The following is a 23081-nucleotide window of genomic DNA, read 5'->3' as shown; positions in this document are numbered from 1 at the left end:
AGGAGGAGGAGGAGGATAGGAAATGTACTTTTGCATGTAAATGAAAAGTCAGGACTAGAGGTCGCCAGCCAGAACAAAGCTTCTAAGGAAACTGTAGTTTTCCTCTTGCAATTCAACTGAAATGCTCTGTCTCTCCTATTTTTTTTTTAAAAAATTATTTGTAAAAATAAAAATGAAAAAACAAAGAGAGAGAGATTGGCAGGACTACCACGGACCGGGGGACTCCTAGGTGCTGCCGGTTGAGGATTGGCCACCACTGGGGCTTGTAAGGGAGTGAGAACGGGTTTCAGTACAGGAGATGGTGGGATTAAAAACGAAAAGGCTGCGTGTGCTTGTGACTGGGAGAGTATTTATTCAGACTGTCTGGGTGGCAAAAAAAAAAAAGGGAACAGATATAGATTTTAGCCTTTCTTGGTTTGTTTAAAGGTGATATATAACTCTTGCTGGGTAAACCACTGCCCTCGAGCTCTACACTCTGCTTGACAACTGTAGCATCCTGACTGGAGCCAGGGATAAGTGGACGCTGGTGGTGTTGGGTATTTTACTCGTTTGACTCTTTTGTTCCACCACCCGGTCCCCAGCATAAATCACAGAGGCATATTCTTACTTATAAACGCCTAGCCTTAGCTTGGCTTGTTTTTAGCCAGCTTTCTTAAATTATCCCATCTACCTTTTGCCTCTGGGCCTTTTCCTTTCCTTCTGTATTTCTTACTTTTCCTCTTACTCCATGGCTGCCCTGCCCGTGTGGCTAATCCCTCGCTCCTTGATATTTTGTTTTTCCTTCCTCCCAGATTTCTCCTATTTATTCTCTCTGCCGGCCAGCCCCACCTTTCCTTTCTCCTGCCTCACTATTGGCCGTTCAGCTCTCTATTAGACCATTAGGTGTTTTAAACAGGCAAAGTAGCACAGCTTCATACATAAACAAAAGCAACACATGTTTACATCATTAGACAAACGTTCTACAGCACAAACAATGGTAACATAATAATGTAACAATGCAAATATTATATAATAATGTAACAAATGTGGAATAACATTCTACAGCAGCTGCGGAGGTAGTTGCTGATACAGAGAATGACTTGTAATTCCCAATGACAGCAGGCTCCCAAGACAGGTTCCTGGTGGCCATGTGGCCGGAATCATGCCACCATCTTTCTCTCTCTGGTTTGTTTGAGCATGCTGGTTAGAGCCACCATCGGATCCCGTACGATGAGAAAAGGGTCTCCTCCTTGATGTGACACCGGGTGCAGCCAGAACATCAAAAGCTGTGCCCTTCTCTCTGCTGCAGCTATTCAAGCCTGCTGGGAGGTGTGAGTAGACGGAGAAACAGAAAGGCAGCTGCTAGCGCAATCCACCCCTTTGTTGAGCTCCTCAAATGATGCTATTAGGTATGGAACATTATTTAGAAATTGTTAAAATCCATAATTTGGGGCCCTTGATTATATTAGCTGTTCCATAATTTGTATTATGCATTTGTTTTGTTCATGTGCAAGCTTTTCAGACCTTGGGAAGTCATAAAGAACAAAGCGCTAAGCATCCTTGTGCCCGTATGTGAAGGCTATGAAATGCACTTCTGGCTTGGACAGATAAGCCAGGCAATTTAAGTTATATTGAATGAAGTCACTTTTTAATAGAGCTTTAATTTCAGCCAAGTTGGAACGGGATGATAGGATGAAATTCAAAGTCCTTAGCAATTTCTTTTTAGGACATGATTTTCCAGATTTGGGCTGGGAAGCAACACATGACAATCTATTATAATAGACGAGTGCTCGGGGGCTAAAATAGAACCTTGCCATCGACATCCTCAGGCCCGCTCGCTAGTTTTCACCTCATTTCCTCATCTTCTAATTCTGCCCAGCTCTTATAAAACCTGTGACAAAAGCAGTGAGTTCATTGGTAAGCTGCAAATAGAAGAAACTATATATGCAGATATATATAATAAGCACACCCTCGGCTAACTAGCCCCAAATAAACCCACCCGTGTCCCCACTGTCCACATCAAAACAGAACCAAGGAGACTCCTTTCACCTGCTCCCAATGGCATCTGCCTCTCCCGTGCCCACAGATAGCCACCATATTGACTTGTAGTGCCAAGGAATATTTTCCTTGACTTTGAGCATGATTCTGTTTATCCATGGGGTCATGTTTATCCATGCAGGTCGTCCCCTCCCTTGGGATCGTCATGGGTCCTCTGCTGTGAAAACTTCCATGTCTCAGGTTTCCTTTGCACACTCTTCTGTTGGCCGTGCATTTGGAGTGAAATGACTGGGTCACAGTGTGTGTGTGTGTGTGTGTGTGTGTGTGTGTGTGTGTCCAATGTCACTACATGATGTCAAGCAATGTTACAAAAAGGTTTTCACGCTTTATTGGAAGCATACCGCAGCCCCAGACTGTCACATTTTTGTTAAGGTGGGATTTTGTCTAAGCTATTTGGGTTAAGTTCATTCTAGTATTTGGGGGGAAATTAGTTTCATTTGCTTCGGTAGCTTTGAAATCTAGCACCATTGACTGTTAATTTGCAGGCACTGGGGCCTTTCACCATCTTACTATTGAATCCTTTGCCAGCCCCAGTGCTAGAGGAATCTTTATGCTTTAGATAAATCACGTGTTGCCTGGGATCTCCCTCACACCCCACACTCAGCGCTCTCTTCGTTGTCTTTCAGGATAAACTAGTACTCCTGAAGCTCATTTTCTCAGGATTTTCTCTTCTGTGCTTCTGTGCCTTTCAAATCTTTGGCTATTCGAAGTCTCAGGAAATCCTTTCCAGGGTCAGCCAGCACCAGCTCTGCTGTACCATTCACGCCGCTACCGGGAACTCACCCGGTAGGGTGCTTTGAGAGAGGATTTTGCAAGATCTATCAGGGTTTGGAGGTGCCACAGTGAGGTGGAAACTTACTTCCTGTTGCTTATGAGAAGAGATATTAGAGGTAGATTTAAAGCATCCTCCCCCCCCCTCCTCTCATTTGACTGAGACAGGGTTTTGCTATATAGCCACTTAGGTCTCCAACTCATACACCCTACGCTGGCCTTGAACTTAATGATCCTGAGATTACAAATGTCTGCTATCAAGCCCAGTGGGAAATACTTAAAATCATGTGATACTCACATGTGCCCATGAAATGAAAAGTATGTAAGCAGTAAGGTTTGCGCACAGACTCTGCTCAGTCCTCTCTTTCCGACTCTGGGAAGCCCTCTCTTGCTTTCTGCCTAGAAGGCTGGCCTGCGTGGACTATGGGGAAAGATTCATCAACCAAAAGGGGTGTGCCCAAGGGAGACCAGTGGGCAGGAGGCTACAAGGGTTTGGTATTATTTCCACGCTCTTTCCTTCCCAGTGCCCCCAGCAGAGGCTCCTGCTCCTGCCAGCCACCCTTCCCTGAAGTGACTTTTGCAGAGTTCTCATAACCTCTGTTCCTTGCCCCTTAGAGGAAAGTGGGGAGGGGTTGTCACTATTTTCTCTGTGACGACAAGACACATGATTCCTTGCCAGTTGTTCTGAGCCCGGCCCGTGGCTTCACAAACCACACATTTATTAAACTGTCCTCGGTTCTCCAGTTTCCATGTCTTTCTAACCCCTCCTGGGGTCTTTGGTCATACAACTTGAACTATCTGTTTGTATGTGTGCCTGTGTACCTTTCTGTGTACCATGCGTGTGCAGGCATATAGAGAGGCCACAGCTGATTGGATTCCCTGAGGCTAGAGTTGCAGGTGATTGTAAGCCTCCTGATATGGGTACCGGGAACTGAACTCAGGTCCTCTAAAAGAGCAGTAAATGCTATCTCTTAGCCCCAAGAAATAACATGCTTCACAAGTCTTTCCCCTCTTGAACCATTTTTCAACTCATTATCCACAGCCTCCATGTTTACCATCGTGATAGCAACGTTGAGTCTAGGCTGCCATCAGCATCAGTGAGGCTGGGTTTGGAGGGAAGGTCTTCACTGGCATGTCCAGAACTTTCTTTTACATTGCTGCTTTTCCAAGTGTTGACCCTCAGACCACAGCCCTCACATCACAATAGCTTCCTGGTCAGCAGCAGAGGTAAACATGGTTTTATGTGTTATATTTTTAAAATTGTGCATTTTGCAATTGTGAAATATTATCATAATGATGACAGTGGTCACCAAAGTACCACGTTATTTACACACAATATTTTTTGAAAAATTTCATCCCTTTTTTTTGTGTGTATACACATGTATGTGGGCACATAAGTCATGATGCACACGTGGAGGTCAGAGGACTTGGTTTAGTTGGTTTTTTTTTTCCTTCCACTGTGTGGGTCCTGAGAGTGAACTTAAGTTGTCAGGATTGGAAGCAAGGGCCTTAACCACTGAGCTACCTTGCTGGCCTTACCCTGTGTCCTTTTCCACATCCTTTAATGTTGATTCCATCCCCTGAGACAGACACTATCCTTGTTCTTAACAGACGGGAAATCGAGGCTTTTGTTAAATGCTTTACTTAGGATCACGTGGGTCGTAGACCACACACTTAGACAGTGGCAGAGCTGTGATTCAAAATCACCTTTGCTGACGAACCTTCAGTCAGAGCCATATGCATCCCATCTGTGCAGCCACATCAAGATGCTGAGAGATCAGGGTCTGTTCCATGCATCCTTCCTGATCCAGTTGACCCCTGGGTTCCTTCTGTGAAATCCCAATAGTTCCTCCCTCAATTCTGGGCCTTCAGTACTAATGACTCTATCAGGTGCCCACAGAGTAAGCCACTGATGAGGGTAAGAGCTACTGGTGTGTCTGAGTACTGCTCCCGTCAGGCTTAGCTCCAAGAGTCCTTCAGCCGGAGTGACTGCTGTCCCTCTAGCCAAAAGGATCTCAGTGGTGGCCGACTATGTGCTTTCAGAACTTCCTGTCCTGATCAAGGCACAGCCTCCTTTCAAGCATCCACACACTGCAAGTGTGAGAATGTGGGAGGAAAGGAACAAACAAGGAGGCTCAGAATCCCAGTGACCACATCAGCACCACACTGGTGATACTCTGAGCTCACAGGAAGGCTTACGCTGTGGGAGTCAGAGCACAGACGCTGAGGAGGCGGTGGGGGCCACCTACTGGAATGAAGGTTTTCTCAGCGTTACTGATGGCATCCCTTGAACACTGCGCTTGTCTCTGCCCATCCCAGACGCCCTTGAAGCTTCCTTTGATATTTCTTCAGGGAAATTAGAGACACAGCATTGTTTTTCAAACTCAGGTCCACAGCCCAGCAGAACCTCTCTCCCAGAAATGTGTTTAAAGGCACATTCCCAAGCCCTGTCCTTGCCCTGTTGATTTAGAGACCCAAGGGCCCGGCGACAGGGTTCTAACAAACCTCCCGGTGACTCTTACCATCAAGTTTATGGAGCATGCCAGTACAGGATCCCCCGCCCCATCCCTGGATCTATGGTGATGTCAGTATAAATGCTTAATTTAATTATTGTACTTAGGCTACAAATTCATTTTTTTATAGTAAATGCCGCAATGTGTTTAAGGTTCATTGTTTCCTCTTCTCCAACCCCAGTCTTCAGAGATAACCACATTTGACAATACAGCAGCCATCCACTCACACCAGTTGTTTCTTAGTCACAAGTCTACAATCGCATACAGTCCTGTGTGAGGTCTGTGCCTTTTTTTTTCTTTTCAGTTCTTGTTGTTGTTTTTTACAAGGAAATGTTGTTATTGTTTTCCAGAAATCCTTTCTCACATAAACAGCACTTTATGATTTGTAATGTATCATGGATATCCCTTCATGCCTGGACAAATAGTTATAACTTTTTCCCCCTTAGGATTTAAAAGATATTCTAAAAATGAATGCTGCATATCTTAGCCAATCGTTTTCTATTGATTGACTCTCAGTGTCTCTTCAGGTTTCCACAAAGATGGAACTAGAGAGTTCCCACTGTGAAAATAATGTCTGGCCTTGGATCTGCTTCGTAGACTGAATTTAAAGCTGAGAAGGCAAATGTATGGAGCATCCTTGTGCATAAAAAAGGACCTGAAGCGTCCCTGAGATACTCAAGGTAGGCATGAGTATCTTCAAGCATTCAACAAGCAGTTGTCAGCTACACTCTGGAGACCAGGCGGCATGCTAGCTGCTGGAGATGCTAAGGTGGACTAGACAGGCGATGTTCTGACTCTCAGGGGATCCACTGTCCAAGTGACAGCAGAGGCACAAAAGGCGTTCGTTAATCAGTGTGATCCATGGTGGCAGAGTTGCCAGCAATGTCCTGGGAAGCTTTCTGGAGATGTCAGGTGTGCTAATAACTGATCAGGGACTAGTTAGGTGAAGAGGATCCAGTGTTGGGAATAGGGTGCCCAGTGTGGGAGTTTGGACGGCTTGAAACACCTAGCACGAGGGAAGTGGGGAGAAAGCTGGGGAATGAGCAGGACCTTTGTCATGAGGCTTACTGTGCTTGAAAGTTCCATTTTTCTTTATCCACCATATCCTACTTGGATCTGATTGTCCCATGGAAAGGATTTAGCCAAGGAGAGATCACATGTCTAGGTGAGGTTATCCCCGGTAAGCCCAGTTGTTTCCGGAAAGGCAAAATCTGGAAACTGTGTACTTGACAGTACCACATGAATGAGAACAGGAAATGAAGTGTTAGCAGTGGCTGTGAATGAGAGATGAGGGAATGTTGAAAGAGGATTCCCGAGAAAAGCACAACACTACTTCCCCACCCCGTCTATCACATGATAAGGACAGCAAGAGGTGTCTGGTGTTTCTCACACCATCTCTAGGGGCCATTGTTTGAATGAGAGAGCTCACTGAGCATGGTCCATGAGATTGAAATTTTATCTGATTACACATGTAGATCTTACATAAATCTTTAAATTTGTTTTTTATTATTTTTGATAATGTGTGTGTACGGGTCGGAGAAGGGCAGTATGTGCACATTAATGCAGGTATCCGCTGAGGCTAGAGGGATCAGATTCCTCTGGAGCTGGAATTGCAGGGGGTTGTGAGTGGGAAGTGGGAATTGAACTCCATGTCTCTGAAAGAACAGTACATGTCCTTAAACAATGAACCATCTCTCTAGTTCCTCTTACTTATCTTGAGCACAAGTGTCTTCAGTGCCTATCTCAGGGCCGGAAGACACAAGACACAACGGTGTACCATGACAGCATCACAGAGAATGTTGATGTCACATTTGAGCATTGTGACTTTATATTAGAGCATTGTGGGAACACTGGATCTTCACAAGGACGCAATAAATCACTGTAATGGTGGAGTAGAATGCAGGTCGTTAATGCAAAGGCGGGGCATTTTGATGTCACAAGGCGGTATTTTGATGCCGCGACATCAGAAGGAAGCATTGTGTTAGTTCAGTGCAGATCTGCAATGTAATAGCAGGAACTGTGATATCACAAAGTGGCAGCACGGTGTACAATTGTGATGTCACAATTCTGCATTGTGATGCACAAGGCATTGTGTTATGATGTGGGATGTCCTTCTGTATGCTGCGAATATGTGTTGCTTTTATTGGTTGATGAATAAAGCTGTATTGGCCTATGGCAAGGCAGAATATAGGTAAGTGGAAAAGCCAAACTGTGTACAGGCAGACGGAAGGTGGAGTGTGGTAGATGCTAGCAACCGCCGGATAAACAAGATGTGAGGTAACAAGTCACAAGTCTTGCGGTAAAACATAGACTAATAGAAATGGGTTAATTTAAGATGTAAGAGCTAGTTGATAGTAAGCCTGAGCTGATAGGCCAAACAGTTTGTAATTAATATTAAGCCTCAGAGTAGTTATTTGGCAACTGGTGGGAGGGATGACACTTCCAGTTACAATGATGTCACAGTGGAACCTTGTGATGTTACAATATATCTGTGGACACTAACGTACATTGCTATGTAAAAATGGAGTATTTGTGATGTCACAAAAGAGAGGTGATATCTCAATGGACCACTGTGAGTCCATTATTAAGTAATTGATATGAGAAAGGCTGCACATGAAGTTCATGCTATAATCCTTCCATGTCCTCTTCACTGTCTCCCATCTAGAAGAGAACATCTTACATCTTATCCTTTGCTGCGGAGGAACTTGGCCTCATCACGATGCATCACTGTACCACAGGGTGGATGGGCAGTGCACTGTATCCACAGGAGCCCACGCATAGGGGTACAGTGCACCGTCTCCACAGCAATGCACAGGGTGGGTATGCAGTGCACCATCTCCACAGCGGCCCACACCGTGGGTTTGCAGTGCATCGTCTCCAGCAGCCCACGCCGTGGGTTTGCAGTGCACCGTCTCCACAGCAATGCACAGGGTGGATTTACAGTACACCATCTCCACAGCAGCCCACACCGTGGGTTTGCAGTGCACCGTCTCCAGCAGCCGACAGGGTGATTACAGTTCTTCCCTCTTGCACCTCTTTCTCTAAAATGACTATTGACTTCTCTATCTATATGTGGTTCTTCTTAGATCTTTCTTAGAGTTAGTTAATATCACCTGACTATAGCATCTATATAGCAGGGTTTACATTATTTGAAGCATGTATCACCCACTCTGTCTCCTCCCTAAGCTGAATCTACCAATTGGATATCATAATAGCGCCAAGTGTATATTATATTAGCCATTTTGCCTTGCTGTGACAAAAGTCTGACACTTCGGGGAGAAAGATTTCATTTGGCAGAGTAGTGATAATAAAAATAGGAGTCGGCTCTCTGTTCTATGGAGGATTCCTTTGCTTACATCTTAATGTATCAGTGATGTGGTCCTCGACACTGCCTTTTTCTTTCCAGCTGTGAGCATATATAGATGTACCATTATTGACCAGTTCTTTCTTCATGGGCATGCAGTTTATTATCAGGTTTTTATTTCTATAGGCTTTTGAAGACATAGACACATCCACATGTCCAGATGCAATCCATTCTATAGGGTAAATTCATTGTAATGGAATTAATGCCCCCAGGGAATAAGTTTATCCTTTTGTGCCTTGCTTAGAGGACAGACTTCCACATATCAATGGTAAAAAAAAAAAATCCCTGTTTTCTGTTATAGAATTTTTCTTTCTTTTGTTATATTTATAAATTGGAATCAATAAGTTGCCTGTCAGAACACAACTAGACATGTTTGTGCACGTACTCTCAAAGATCACTTTTATGCTGTACTTGCAGAGCTAGAAAATGACAAGAATTGCCTTGGTCCCTTCTAGCAGATGTTGCACAGCTAATGGGTAGAGCTTATTTCATTGATGGTTTGTTTAGGTGAGGTAAGAATTTAACTTCATTTGCTTAATTGATATAAAAACTATTCAATAGACGGCACGCCTCTCTCCTACTGGTTTGGGCCATACAACTATTTCCCATGTGTCTGTAGTCGTGGCTGTCTTCTCTTTCCTGTGTTCCCAGTCCATGTCCATCCCTGCATATTGCTGCTCTATCATTTCCTGTTGTTAAATTGTTTTTCCATCAGCTACATGCTGAGTGCACAAGAAGCAGTCCTCTGTGTACACAGGCGAGCCCCACAGAGGACACAGCGTGGAACTTCTGCAGTTCCCAATCCTGTCTGCCCTCTGTTGAGCTGCCGCCAACCTCAGCAGAGAGAGCACGCGGAAGTGTGGTTTTCATGGTGTCTTATTGCTTCTTTTGTTTAGGTGAGGCAGGAATTTAACTTAGTCTGCTTCATTGATACAAAACCACTCTGAGGTTGGAGAGTCCTCCCATCTTCACCTCTCCTGCTATCCATCCCTTCATACAGTCAAGGTTCCATGTTATTCTGAGTATGCTACACACATCCACCTCATGTTGCTTTGAATGAGAATGACTCCCATTGGCTTGCTTTGGTTGTGATGCTTTATCGCGGCAATAGAAAAGTAACTAATATAGAATTTGGTACCAGGAGGTGGAATATTGCTGTGAAGAAACTGACCGCATTATTTCCTGAAGGAATGTGGAGGACTTTGAAGTAGGGAAGCAGTTGAATGCAAGCAGAGCTTAGTGGGGAGGTATAAGTAGGAGCTTGGAAGACAGTAAAGCTGAGAGCTTTGCAAACTGTGGAAGCCTCGCTCCAGAGGTTTCAAAGGGGGACAATATCAGCAACTGGGCTAGAGAGTATTCTCACAATATTTTAGAAAAGAATATAACTGCCTTCAGCTCTTGTCCTAAGAACTTGCCTGAGGCTAAACTTGAAAGGAACAAAATAATTTCTTTGTCAGAGAAGATTTCAAGACACCCTAATATTGACTCTACTGTGTGTTTACTATAATCATTCTTGTGCAGGTCTAAAGTGAAAATGCAAGCGAGGTTAAAAATGCAAGATACACAGTTTAAAGAAGAAAATAAGTCCAGAAAAATGCAATGCTGGAGCCAAGGCTTATGCTGAAAGAGATAAGGACATTAAGGAGAAGCCTGATACACACTGGAATAAAGGGGACAGTGCCATTAGTGTAAGGCCTCACCCAGCTAAATTTCCAACTTGTGACAGAAATGTGCCTAAGAATTGTCTGATCCTAAAATGCATCAACAAATCAAAGCTGCTGCAGATGAGACTCAAGGGGGCCAGAGGTCACCCCAAGTTGGTAAACAAACTTGGGAGTGTTGGTCAAATAGTTCTGGCTTGAGAATCATGGTGGATACATGAGTAAAGGGGGTTCTAGAACCTTCCTCAGTGGTTACAGAGATCTGCTGAGACCAGGAGTGTGTCAGGGGTGTTCCTGCATGGAGGACTTGAGAGACAATTGCATGAGGCTGTGGAAAACGTGGGTTGTGTTGGAAACCCCAAGATATCAACATGCCGAAGCCCTGGAACATCTGCTAAGGAGAGCTGCAAACAGGGAGTGGAACCAGCCCAAGAGAGGAACGTGTGCTGTAGACAGGAAAGTCAAAAATGTAGAACTGCCTCAGCCCTCTGATCTTAGACACGGAGCTACAGGATTCGGAGCTTGTTCTGCTTAGTTCTGGTCTTTCTTTGACCCCATATTTCCTCCCTTTTGGAATAGTTATGTATATTCTGTGCCATTGTATGTTGGAAGGATGTAATTTCTCTTTTATTTGATGGAGGCTACAATTAAGATATTGAATAGAGTCTCAGAAAAGATTGGACTTTAGTGGTTTTGAAAATGTGAAAGGCTATAGGGACTTTTGAAGTTGAACAAAATGCATTTGCCTTATGATATGACTACAAGCTTATCGAGACTGGGGAGTGGGATATGGTCATTTGAATGAGAACTGTCCCTGTAGACTCACATGTTGGAATACCCCCGCTTGGTAGATTTTTTAGAAAGGATTCAGAGGTAAGGCATTGTTGAAAGAGGCCACTGGGGCCAAGCTTTGAAGTTTCAGAAGACTCATGCCCTTCTGAAGCTCTTTCTGCCTTCAGCCTGATATTCCAGATGTGAGCTCGCAGCTGTTCCAGGCACCATACCTTCACCCCACTGACCCAAACTATAACCATGTGGAACTATAAGCCAAATTAAACCCTTTTATAGGTAAAATCTCCACCCACCTGAGACAGACTCAGTTCATATCCCTCTATTTTTATAAAACCTCTCTCAGCTGGCTTTCCGTAGGGAAAGTCATACCTATCCAGCTATTATAATGCCATATCTAGCTAGCTATTATAGTACTCGTTGATAATGAAACACTGATCCCCCCACATCCTCAAATTTATATTATTTGCGTTTAGCAGGTCATCTTTGTTGGACTGTGGAAGGGCTTTAATGAAGAAAGTTTGGGGAGAAAGGGTTTGCTCACTTGCTGTCCCTTGCTGTGCTAGTCATGATATTTCCCTGCTACAGAGATAGATAACGAATCTTTCATTCCTAGCACTAGACTTGGACTTAAACAAATCTGATCCTCTTTTTCCTAGGGAAGCCTACATTTTGCTGGCTGGGCTTCCTGACCTCCTTCGTGTGAAGATTAGATGGATGTTTCAATTCATGAAGTGACTGGAAGGGCCGATGATGCAAACACACTCAGTGTTACTGAAAATAGCAGTTTGGTCAAAAGCCTATGACGAGACAAAATTTGTAGTTGGGGGTCACCCAAGGGTGATGCCATGAACTCACTGTCTCGTGGGCTTCACAGTGAAGGCCATTAGAGTCTGAGGAGCCCTCCTAAGACCTGTGAGCTATAAGCCAGGCTGAGCTCTGCAGTTAGCTGACGCCGGCCACTTGCTCTGCTCTGAACTCATAGCTGTTTTTACTTTGAATTGCCCTGGGATATATAAAATATATAAAAGGGAAAACATCACTGAGATACCTCCCAAGGCATTGCTCCCCTCAATACAGTGCCCTTTGCCACTGGTGTTTGATGGTTCAGGGGAAGGGGTTGGGCATGAGCAGTGACTAGCACCAGGCAGGTAGGAAAAGGGGCCATTGACAAAGGGGCATCAAAGAGAAGTGAGGCCCTTCTCCAAAAATGAGAGTGAGATGCGGATGAGGTCAGGCTGTGGGTCACAGGCTGTGGCTCTGAAGGCCGCGCTGGATGTGCGGGGAAGGGAAAGAAAAGCAAAGTGGACAGAGAAGGAGTCCGAAGCACGTTCTTCTCAAAGAGTCTGAAAGGGAAGAGGCACTGTCGAGTGTGTGAGCGGGAAGAGAGCTCACATGAGTCCTCACTCTTATTTGCCGTCTGTGTCAGCCAGGGCTGTGAGGGCTGCCAGATGCACGGTTCTTAGCCAGGAGTTGGAGGGCAGGCAGATAGCCACGCTGAAGGCTCCTTAGATGGGGCCCACCAGGTTAAGGCTAGCCCAAAAGAGAGACCTTGGTTCCTGTTGACAAGAACCATTTCATAGTGGACAGAATGAGGGCAGGCTACTGCGCAGGCACCAGTGGAAATAAATTCCAGCTTCACTGGGGACGAAACGTTCCTGGAGAAGATTAACATGGAAGTCGGGCTTTGTACCCTGACACCAAGCTGTCATTAATCAGGAACAGTAAAAGAGACCTTTGGAGCAAAGACATATTCCAGTTAGACTTTCTAAATTTAAACGGGTAACCTACCTGAAATGAGTCAGAGATGGCACCACATTGGACGAGAAAGTTTAACTCTCCTTGACATCAATGGAAACTTGATCCCATTAGAGCAGAATAAGGAAAATGATTTGGGGGAAAATGAGACGGTATGTCATAAAAATAAATTTCTCTGCTACAGAGGAGGAAAGCAGCTCATCTGTCTTAGTTAGGGTTTCTATTGCCATGATGAAACATCATGACCAGCAAGTTGGGGAGCAAAGAGTTTATTTGGCTTACACTTCCACATTACAGTCCATCACTGAAGAAAGCCAGGACAGGACATCCAACAGGGCTGGAACTTGGAGATAGGAGCTGATACAGTAGCCATAGAGGGGTACCGGTCTGCTTCCCATTGCTCAGCCTGCTCTCTTATAACCCAAGACCACCAGGGATGGAACCACCCACCATGGGATGGGTCCTCTCCCATCAATAACTAGTTAAGAAAATGCCGTACACCTGGATCTCATTCTGGCATTTTCTCAGTTAAGTTTCTCTGCTTTCAGATAACTCTAGTGTGTGTGTCAAGTTGACATAAGCCCAGCCAGGACATCCCCTCCATCATCCTAATGGATCTGAGTCTTAATAACCCAGTATCAGGGCAGGGAGATGTTCAGTGAGCAGGGTGCTGGGCAAGCACGAGGACCTGAACTTGGATCCCAGCATCCATGTGAAACAGTGGGCATGATGGCACAATCACAGATCAGGATCAGTGGGGACTCTATCTTACAAAACAAGGCAGAGTGTGCTTGAGGAAGGCAACTGAAGACAACCTTTGGATTCCATACAGTTGTCCACGGGTTCACATGCACCCGCACATACATGTACATGTACCCATATGACCGTGCTCATACAACACACATACCAAGAGAAAGTGCAATGTTGACACTCTGGAAGATGACCTTCCCCTCGCTAGTACAGCACGTCCTCCAGAGCAGCCCCATTCTCCCCTTCAGTGTATTGTCATTACTGTCGGGTGAGACCGCCAACCCTCCGTGCTAGAGACTGCTACCAGGAACAGTATCTAAAATTGATAACTCAATGGTTTTCAAAGTCACCTATGATTCTTGATCTGAGCAGAATAACAACATAAAGGAATGGTCTGGGAAAGGGTTGTCTCTCTTCCTGCTGGCTCCCTTCACAGATTAACAGCCGAGAGAATAGAGAGTAACTCTGCAGACACCGCACGGCCATGCATGGACTTCTATGCAGAAGTCATTTCTCCTTGCTAAGATCAGACCCCGAATGTCTTCATTCGTATCCTCCGAAGACGGTGGTAGCCACCTACGTCAGAAACAGCCATAACCAGACACTCAAAGGCTGTAGCACCCAGAGCTGGGTGCAGCAAGGGAGGGGCAAGTCAGCCTCTAAATCTTTATCGACTTTTCTCAACTGGGTCCTTAAGGAATCCAGATTTCTAAAGGCCAAGTTAATTATGTGCGTCCATTAGCTGCTGCAATTCCACCTTAATGTTTCCTCTAGTCGTCAGCGTGACCACACACACACACACACACACACACACACACACACGCCCATTTGGAGGGGGAAGGCTAAAACGATTGAGCACCCTCTACGCACTAGGTATTTTGCAAGTTATTTTATTTGTTTCCTAACTTGCAATGATTGTGCAAGGTTAATATTATGAGTTGATTTCTCAGGATATGAAACTTAGGGAGAAAAACTGTGTGTTTATCTCAGACACTACTGGGAAGGAATAAAGCTTTGGTGAAACTGTAAAGCACCCTATTTCTTCTGTCTCATGTTTTTGTTTTTTGTTTTTGGTAGGAGCTATGCTCCTGCCTCAATGCTCTTTAATACAGCACTAGGGTGGGGAGGGGATGATGTGGGCGGGTTGGGGCCGTGTGCTTCAAGTAATGAGGGGCTTGAGCTTCAGTGCCGGTGGATACAAGGCCTTCGGCAAACATGAAGTAAGGGAGTGAGACCAAGAGTTTGGCATAAATACAAGATACAAAAAGGATGTTTGCTGTATAGCACATGATTCAAGAGTGGGTTAAAAACAAACAACGACAACCACAACAAACCCCAAACCTATAGACTCTTTCTGTGCCTAGGCACTAGATAAAAGAGTCTCTACTGAGAATTAAAATTCTGAGTTGTACACCTTGGAAGTTTGAGAATTAGATTTATATTGTATCATCCAGGAACTATTCATCCAAGAAATTAACCTAAAATGGTTGGTGATTCCCCTGGTGCACTTAACAAGGGTAAGTACCAACTCTAACAAAGTTACATAGAATTTCCAGGGAAAGAGAAACACAAAAAATATGTAGAAGAAAATGCCACACAGGGGGGTTGCAGAGCTTTAAGGACTAACGTAAAGGGAAGACTGGATGAGGTATTTGAATAAATTATTCAGAATATAGAATAAATAAATATGTGGAAAATTAGAGGTTGGAAGATTTGAAATATACCAGAAGAGGTTGATTCGGCAGCATTTCAGGAACTAAAGAACCAAGAAAGAAAGGAAGGGGAAAGTGTAAAGACATGGTAACTGAGGATGGATAAAAGACGGGTTAAAATCCCAGCAAGTCCTCCCCAGAATAAGTGAAAGGAAATACTACATCTGAACACATCCTCAAGAAGCCGCAGACCACCGAGATAAATCCTAAAAAAAATAACAGCAGAGGCAAAGAAGGTCAATGGTGGTGGGGAGATTTAAAAAATGGAAAACCGATTTAGAGGACTACAGATTTCTCAAAGTCCATGGTGGAAGCTGCAAGTGAATGGAAAACTGGCTTCAGACGATTGAGGAAAAATAACTGCAGGCGTAGAACATTGTGCCGGCTAACGTGTCATTGAAGAGTCGTGGTGAAATACAGACATTTTCAGAAGAGGATCGAAAGAGATGGTCGTGGCAAGCCCCTCCACGGCACTACTGGAGGATGAACGAGGGAGAAGGAAGCTGAGGCCAGGCAGAAGGGATGCACTGGAAGAAGAGTCAATAAGGGAAACGGTGATCATGGGAAATAGAAAGGAGCTTTGACTGTAATGGTTTTTGAAATATAAGGATGCTGACATCTTAATTGGGAGGACAAGCAAAATGTCTAGAGAGAATCATTGATGTATCCATATTCAAATATCCTTACTTTATCCAGAAGATAGAAAATGTACTATCTGAATTAGGAGAGAAAATAATAATAGAACTTGATTTATTAATGGAAGCTAGGGAAAAAAGGGGAAGTCAATTAAAACAGAGTAAACAGAATAAAGTCAGGTGGTGTAAATTTATCTCTGTAACCATACCAATTATATATACTCTAGACTTCCCGGTTCATAGTGCTTTTAATTTACAGATCTGAAATAGTAATCTTGTGTTACAAGAGATACAGCTAGAGCTCGTGAAGGCTAGAAGTAAATGAATGGAATAAGTAGGTATTTGGTAGCATTTTTCAAAGCTGTGCATGAGTGTCTGTACGTTAGCCTTTTAGGCAAGGAGCTCTTCCCAGGGCACGAGGCACTTATGCATGCCGATGAGATCAGAGCTTTCTAATACTAAGGCCTCCATCTCCCCAACACTCCGTGCTGCCCTCCCTTAACGCAATGCATGAAGCGACTTGGTCGAAAATCCCCCTAGGTCAAAGGGGTAGCACACCACAGACTAAGCCTGGGGAACGCTCAGCCCTAGATGGAATATCGACGCTGCAGCCCTCCTCCCTCAGGGATCTTCTTTAGCATCCTTGCCGCAGAGGGCAGAGGGAGACTGTAGGGGCCAGAGTCGGTGGATGACTAGAGAAAGTGTCTCCAGGACACAGCAGGGCAGCTGCACAGAGGAACTCACAGCAGCTGTGCCAGCATGCACAAGCGCCCTGCAAACTCAAGCCAGACCAAATCCCGGCACGGAGAAGGAGGGGCACACGAACTCCCACCTCTAACCAAGGAGCTACTAGCAACTGTGCTGCTGGGGGAGGGGAGCCGGTTTTCTTTAAGAGCCTTGCCGCTGATAGACTGACCACACCCCAATGTAAAGCCAGACGACCATGAATATACCGGCAGCACGAACTGGACTTCATGGGTGGGAAAAAGAAGAAGAGACAACGTTGGGTGGGAGGAAAGGGGGTGGCTCTTAGGGGAGTTGTGGTGAGTGCAGTCGAAATCCCGTTTATGAAAATTTCAAATAAGGAATTTTTTAAAAGTGTGACTCGAGGAATATTGGTGTGTAGGCAGGCCTACTGGCCTGGTCTACGGTTCTGGCTTCAGTCATGACTGTCCTAGTTGGCTTTAACTGTTGACACAACAGTCTCCCTAGAGCGTGGTCCTCAAGGTTCCTATGTTCCCTTACATACAGTTCCTCACGTTGTGCTGACTCCCAGCCATAACATTATCTCACTGCGACCTCACCATGGTAACTTTGCTACTGTTACGGATCGTAATGTAAATATCTGATATTCAGGCTGTCTGATAGTTGACCCTCAAAGGGGTTGCAACCCACAGACTGAGAACCACTGACCTAGAGACCACCTGAGAAGGGAGTCTCCACAGAGGGATGGCCCAAATCGGATTGACCTGCGGGGAACTGTCAGAACTGTTCATTGACCTAGGAGAGCCCAGTCCTCCGTGGGCAGCACTGTTCTCTGAGCACCTGCTCAGAGATCCTGCCCTGCAAGAGTAAGCTAAGTCATCATGAGCCTGAGAGAGGCAGGAAGCAGCATTCCTCTCCAGTTCCAAGTTCAGGTTCCTACTTGAATGCCTGCCCTGAGTTCCCTCAATGATAGACCCCAACTCTAAGCACAAATAAACCCTTTCCTCCCAAACACTGTTTTTCATCGCGGCAATAGAAGGGAACTAGACACTGACTGTGTCTTGTTTCGTTTAGTGTCTTGGTGCCTCAGTTTCCTAATCTATTAACTACATCCATAAATAGCTGACCCTCGTGGCTTGAGTGAAGATTAAACAGTACATAAAGGACCATCTGGACTAGTTTTTCAGCAGATGTTTGCTTCCCCATGTTTTATTCCTTCCCAGAAAAAAAAATCACAAAATTTATAACTCCAGAAAGCAAATACCTATTTAGACTTTCAAGCTGAAATCCTTTTTTTCTGATAAAGAGTTAATTGGCCATGAAATTAAATATTTATGATTTCACACAACCAAGGCATTGAGAATGTTAGAATGTGGAAGGGTCTAGTCTGGAAATTCAACACATTCTTACTGCCTTTCCCGCTGATGTTTCTCAGCTGGGAACATCTTAAAAGTACAGTTGGCAATGATTTAAAGGGACGAGTGGGCCTCAGGGTCCATCAGGGAAATCCCACGTGGTTGGGTTTCATATTCAGGTGTAGAGGCTGGCTGCTGGGTGAGAGGCTGGCTTGTGGGGGCCCTGATCCTCGGAGCGTCTCTTCCTTGCTTTGAGATTCTTAGTTCTGCTCTATTCCCACTGGAAGGGACCAACTCTCTGCTTGCTTGGAACTTGGGAGTGTCCCAAGCAGCCCAACTGTGGTGCTAAACTTCAGACTTTCACTGGACAAAACAGAGTGGTTGGGGATCCCACACACCAATACCCCAGAAATGATCGGCCAGCATCGGCCACAGCTACTGGGGCCATTGGTGAAAACCCTGCTCTGCCAAGCACCAGTTTCTCTTGCTGCCCTGCTGCGAGGCACAGTTGGGGTTTGATGGTCCCCCAGGGCTTTACTTGTGAAGCAGCTTCCCAAGTCTGTGTGGGGAAGAGAAGAGAAATGACTCCTCTCTCACACTTCACCACCTACGCCCTGGGCAGAATACCCTATCACAACAGCAGACCTTTCAAAAGCGTGACATGAACCACTGGGACGGCTCAGGAAGTAAAAGCCAAGGGTACTTGCTGCCAAGTACACTGACTTGACGCAATCCTGGAACTCACATAGGAGAAAGAGAGAACTGACTCCTGCAATTCGTCCTCTGACTTCCACATACATGAGTGTGTGTGCGTGTCTGTGTGTGTATATACATGAGTGTGTGTGCGTGTCTGTGTGTGTATATACATGAGTGTGTGTGCGTGTCTGTGTGTGTACATACATGAGTGTGTGTGCGTGTCTGTGTGTGTATATACAGGAGTGTGTGTGCCTGTCTGTGTGTGTATATACATGAGTGTGTGTGAGCATACCTGTGTGTGTATATACATGAGTGTGTGTGCGTGTCTGTGTGTGTATATACATGAGTGTGTGAGCATACCTGTGTGTGTATATACATGAGTGTGTGTGCGTGTCTGTGTGTGTATATACATGAGTGTGTGAGCATACCTGTGTGTGTATATACACACAAAGATGATATTTTAATTACTTATTCTTCTCACTTTGTTGTCCAAAACAAAACCCTCGGTTTTAGAGCGTGGGTGGGATTACCAGCAGCAAGAGAGGGTCGGGTACCATTCTCTCCCTTCTGCCGTCCTTCTTCTCCCATCCCAGTTCACATCTACATTGGCTCAGACAATAGACGCTCATGCTGAGATGGATGGCCAGTCCTCACCTCCCTAAGTTGTGAGGTTAGAGTCCTGGCTAGGACTTGCTGAGACACCTATAAAGCTTGTCTCTATGAGTTAGTGTAGTTAATAATGATCTTGACAGTCCTTGAATTAAAGATTAACATGAACAGCTGCCAACCACCAAATCCAATTCTGATGACACTCCCCACTCCTCACACCCATGGCCTCTTGCTTAGTGCTTCTATTTAAACGTCTGCTGTGATCTGTCTTGCGCATGTCACTTAAATATGCAGCTATCTCCTTTATTGATTGATAGGTATTTAAGTTCAGGGGGACCATCTCCCTTACATTTGTATCACTCCTAGAAACTGTGAGAGCTCTGGCAACGGAGAATATTCAATGCATGTTTCCAAAACTGATAGCATCCTTGGGACTCAAGAAATGCAGCGATCAGAGAGTTAGTCCACTCTGTCACATAGAAGACTACATGGTCTCCGTTCTGCTGGCATTGTTTACTCTTGTATTAAATTACATAGACCAGCTCGTTTAGTGGGGAGCTCTGGCTTAGAAGACTTGGCAGTGATAGAAAGGATTTGTGTATTAGAATAAATAAAAATCCAATCATCCCAGGTGACCTTTAATTGAAAAATCATTTGAATGATGCCATTCTCTCAGAGAGAACCTCTGTGGGGTGGTCAGCCGCGCCTGGCAAGCGTTCTGGCCTCACTGTGATCGTTTCCAGTCTTCCTAGCTGATTCCAGGCTGAACAAGCCCTCACTGATGGTCTCCTGTGTCAGGGAAGAAGACAAGTGTCGGCACATGCAGAATGCCATTCCCACAATGCACAGCATTTCAGCGTCGCGGCATGAAAATGAGTTTAACTTAATAGCTATTGCTTAGCGCAGTAAAAAATGAGTCTGGATGACACACAGGATTAATTATAAGTTATTCCACTTAAATTTTTAAAAGAAAAGGTTTCTGTGTGATATCTCAGTGTGCTAATTGTTCTAATGAGCAGAAGAAAAGGCAATAATTTCAGTTGTGACAATATCATAATCCTCCTGGCCAGAACTATGATAGAGGAATATTCCCCTGAAATGCTTCACTTAAAGCACCGTTTCCTTGTATGATAATGGGTTTTGGTTGTGATGGCCTGGTAGCTGATTCCAGGAGCAAGGACCTCTTTTTCTATTGTGTATATGGGACTAAGAAACTATGCATGCTTAATGTTCGTGCATTAAAAAGAAAGAGGAGGGACAATTAGCTGCCATTCTCATCACTTTCCTGGCACCAATGGTCCATATAGAAGTTGTGCATGGCTGCATCTTGGAGCAGGTACACCAATATCTTTATTTCACTGATAAAGCACTGGTCCCAAACCAGGGCTGATTTTCATTTTTTTTTTCTTTTTATATGTTCCTTGGTCCTGATCTAAGGCAGGGGGAAAGAAGCTAGAAGACAGTAAGGTCTCTAAAGCATCGCAAAAGAAATAAAGAGTCCCTACCTTCCTGGATTAGGCAATGGAGCTTCATTTATTCTCCGAACTTCTCAGTTTGTTCATAAGATCATTTCTGAATGAGAAGCCCAGCCCTGGATTGACTGAAGGAAGAATATTGGCAGAGGGTCCTGGTTTTGGAAAGTCTGGAGGTGGAGTGGGTGAGGCAATGCCTGAAGAAAATAATTAGGATATGATGTGGGTCCTGTTTTCATCTCAAATGGGTTTTACCCCTCAGAAATCAGGGATGGCTAAAACACAATCAGAACTTTGTGCCTTTTATCTTCAAGTCCTCTGTGATAGGTAGTACTGTTAACTTGGTAGAAGGTTCTAGAATCACCTCTGACCATGCCCATGGAGATTATCTTGATTATGTCCACTGTGGCTGGTGTCATTCTCTGGTTGGAGTCCTGACCTATACAAACAGAGAAAACAACTGGGTAGCACAAAACGTTCGTCTTTCTCCTCTTCCTGACTGTAGACTCGATGTGACCAGCTGCAGCCTTGTCTTCCCCACCATGATGGACTGTACCTTGAGTTGTAAGCTAAAATAACTCTTTGTTCTGGTAGCTGCTTCTGAAGGTGTCTTTTATCACGGCAACCAGAGAAAAAACTAAGCCCTCTTTTTATTCTGTGTGGCGTCGCTGCTGTCTTAGAAGCCTCAGCTCACACTTCAGCTGACCCAAGAAGTCTGTCTTGCCTTCTGTGCTCTCCCCAACCCAAGGCAGGTGTCCTTCCCTACTCTAATAAAGCCAGGCACCTAATACCTAATAGGAGGGAGGAGCTATCTCTGCCCCTGATTTATCTGTGGAGTGTCAGGGAGATGATCCAGTACCTTTAAGCCTACTCTGAAGATGGTCAGCAGCCTGAAAATGTTTGAGAAATATTACTGCAGTGATGTGGGATACCCCTCTGTATGCTGAAAACACCGTTGCTTAATAAAGAAACTGTCTTGGGCCCATGCAGGGTCTAGAGGTAGCGGGGAAAACTAAACTGAATGCTGGGAGAAGGGCAGAGTCAGAGAGAGGCCATGTAGCCCCACTGGAGATGGACGCTGGAACTTTATTCCGTAAGCCACAACCTCATGGAAATACACAGATTAATAGAAATGGATTAAATTAATATCTAAGAGTTAGCCAATAAGAAGCTAGAGCTAATGAGCCAAGCAGTGATTTAAATAATATAGTTTCTGTGTGATTATTTCGGGAGTTTGGGTGGCGGGAAATGAACAAGGGGCCTCCTTACCACACTGCAGAGATCTTTTGAAATGTAGTTTTCCAACTATTAGAGTTTATCATCATTATATATCATAAAATCAATTGTTTACTAGGGATTGGTACCCCAACTCATCAAAACACCATCCCTACCTATTCCATTTCTATTACTTACTTCTAATTTACCTTGGTCCCTGGGTATTATTATCTCTATCTCATGAGTGAGAACTGAAAGGTCCTATGGCTTTGAAAGTCGTGAGTCAGACAAGCCATTGGGCCTGGACCACAGAGGTTACGGGGTGGAAAGATTCCAGTCTTTTTCTAGTAAGGTGTGGTGAAGGAGCCCAAGGTTGGGTATTAGATCTGGTGGTACGAGAAGCTGGAATTTTCCATGAAAATGAAGTTCCGGGATTATCTTTCAATGACTCATGCATATTACTCCTATTTTATTTACTGTGTGTAACCAAGAGTCTTTATATACTATAGTGACACATTCTCAGCCTATCTGTGCTGCCAGATGGCTCTGAGTCAACTTTCTTTACATAATACTGACTTTAGTAAACAAAGTTTCCAAATGTAATTGGGTAGGACTGAACACTCATATCATGCGATGGTAAGTCGTGACTCCGTCAACCTTTGAAGATGATTAAAAACACCTTCCTTGCACATCAGTATTTAAACGAACAAAGAAAAATAATGGGGACGTTTTGGAAATTACAGAACAGTTTTTGTCAGGGGACTTGTAAATAGCATCCCTGGCTTCACCGGCTGAGAAAAATGTGAAAATTACTTATGCATAGAAAATAATAGACAGTCACATGTTACAGTCAGTGATAGACCAGAGGGACAGTGATTCTATAGGGACGCCATGGTCAATTTAGTTTTTATAAGTACCTTCTATGATATTGGCAAAAATGACAAAAATCACCTAAAAATCTGTTTGTTTTCTTTACATCTGTCTCTGTCATTAAATGTTATTATTGGGTATTGGCGAGCAATTTAAAGATATCACATAT

The sequence above is a fragment of the Microtus pennsylvanicus genome, chromosome 21, assembly GCF_037038515.1.
Source record: "Microtus pennsylvanicus isolate mMicPen1 chromosome 21, mMicPen1.hap1, whole genome shotgun sequence".
Lineage (NCBI taxonomy): Eukaryota > Metazoa > Chordata > Mammalia > Rodentia > Cricetidae > Microtus > Microtus pennsylvanicus.
Note: the sequence above shows the minus strand (reverse complement) of the source record.